Raw genomic sequence first — 2,088 nt, 5'->3', positions numbered from 1 at the left:
TACTGAAGTCAGCCTATATTTAGCTTTCTGTACTCTCAACCCCACAACCTGTACAGCCCATACTCTATACATTATGAGCAGAGGCCTACACGCGCCTGTCGCCAGCTAAAAGTAAAAACGTTACGAAAGCCTGGAGAGACGGCAATGGGGGTGAACATGAGGAGGTGCTGTCATTTGAAAAGGCACTTGTTTATTGTTGGAGAGCATGTATTTATTTCATGCCTCCACAGATTGTGGGTAAGGGCAGAGCCGACTCGGTCGCTGTAATTAGAGAGGTGAAGGGAGAGAGAGAGTGCTCTGCCACAGAGACCTGCTTCACTCAAATATTCATAGTCCTATGAGAGCTGTGTAACACTCTCACTAGCACACCCCCCCAATGAAAGTATTGGCACATAGGGAGGGAAACCTGTCTAGTCTGGTTTAATTAGTCTGATATGCAATCATGCAGCATAAATTATAATGAAAGGATGCCGCGCTCAGCAGCAAGTTTTATTTTTTAACCTAAGTAAACCCCTATTTCCTTTTTCCTTTTCTTCTTTTACGTCTCTTTTTCGTCTCTGTCGGCCTTGGAGGTCCCTCTGACTTGGCCCCGCTAATAGGGGGTCTGCTCTTCCTGTTCAGTTTTACCAGTCAGGGAGGGACCTCCATTTCGCCACCCAGTCACACCATCTCTAGCACACACAAACATTTCAATTATAGCATCAGTGGTTACATGTGAACACATGAATAGGCGCACATTGTAAGGAACGTGTGAATCCTTTTGAGCTTGCTGGAAATCTGCATACGCCGTTTTTTACGGTTGGGCTTGATGTTTTGGTTCCTAACCCTCTTGTTATAACTGAAATTTTTCATGTCTATGAATAAACCTTGCTCCCCTGAAAAACATGCCCACCAACATTTATTTAAAAAGTGAAAAAGGGTTTATCAACAAAACACCTCGAGGCTAAAAATTTCCATACAGCTAAATTTATCCCCAATCTTCCCAAAAATGACTCAAGAAATAAATAAACAGGTTTCAGACCTGCAAACCAATAGTACACATGTGGGAGAAACCTAAACCCAAATCAGGACCGAGCATGAAGTGTTTAAAAGCCATAAACTGAACATTTTCCCTTTCTTCTGGATCTACACTGATGGGTTAAAGCTTTATGCTTTCTACACCATGATGATAGGTTAGACTATAGTAACATACTCCTGGTCAAGGGTGGTATGGCGTATTCTCATCAGTCACGTTCACCATGGCTATGGTAGGGCTGGGACTATTTTAGATTTGGTGGTTTGTGGCCATCTCAACAAGGAAATATCTACCCTGTGGTATAGGGAGCTTCTTTAAGACACTTGGAACTGGGATGTTTGAAACTATTCTGGATCCAGAGTCCTTCCTGTTGGCTACATTTACATTTCACCCTAAACTTGTGTAACATCATGAGGGTACAGTTGTGTACACCTTCAGCCTATCAGAGTGTACAAAATATAAAGGGACAAAAAATAGAAAACTAAAATACTAGCTAAAATAATGAAAATACGATTGTGGATATATACAAAGTCAATTTTGTCTAAAGTATTAAACCATGTGTCTTGAAATTGATGACACTGTGGGTGTTGGTGACAAATTTCTGAAATATTTACCCGCAGATTAATGATTAATTTGTCTATGAAGCACACAATGTTTTATCTCAGAGCTTATTCAGCAGTGCTTCAGAGTATTCATTCACAGTTATACAAAAATGTCAACTAAGAGAAATCAAGTACAAAGGGAGCCTAGTTTCACAAGAACAGCTTTATATATATGTATGTATATATATATATATATATATATATATATATATATATATATATATATATATATATATATATATATATATATATATATATATATATACACACACACATATATATATGCATATATATTGTACAGACACATAGGTCCCATTCAAATGAACCAGCTTTACATTTTCTAAGTTTTGTATCAAAGAATGAAACCCAGACAGAAATGTACAGAGGAGGGAGGCAGGGAGGAATATAGGGAGGAGGGAAGAAAGGAGGATTGAGGAAAGCCTTTGGTAGGCACACTCCTTCACTCAGTCA

This window comes from Rhamphochromis longiceps, linkage group LG13 (genome assembly GCF_057381845.1).
Source record: "Rhamphochromis longiceps isolate RC_006_pf linkage group LG13, R_longiceps_female_GT1.1, whole genome shotgun sequence".
In the NCBI taxonomy this organism is placed as follows: Eukaryota; Metazoa; Chordata; class Actinopteri; order Cichliformes; family Cichlidae; genus Rhamphochromis; species Rhamphochromis longiceps.
Note: the sequence above shows the minus strand (reverse complement) of the source record.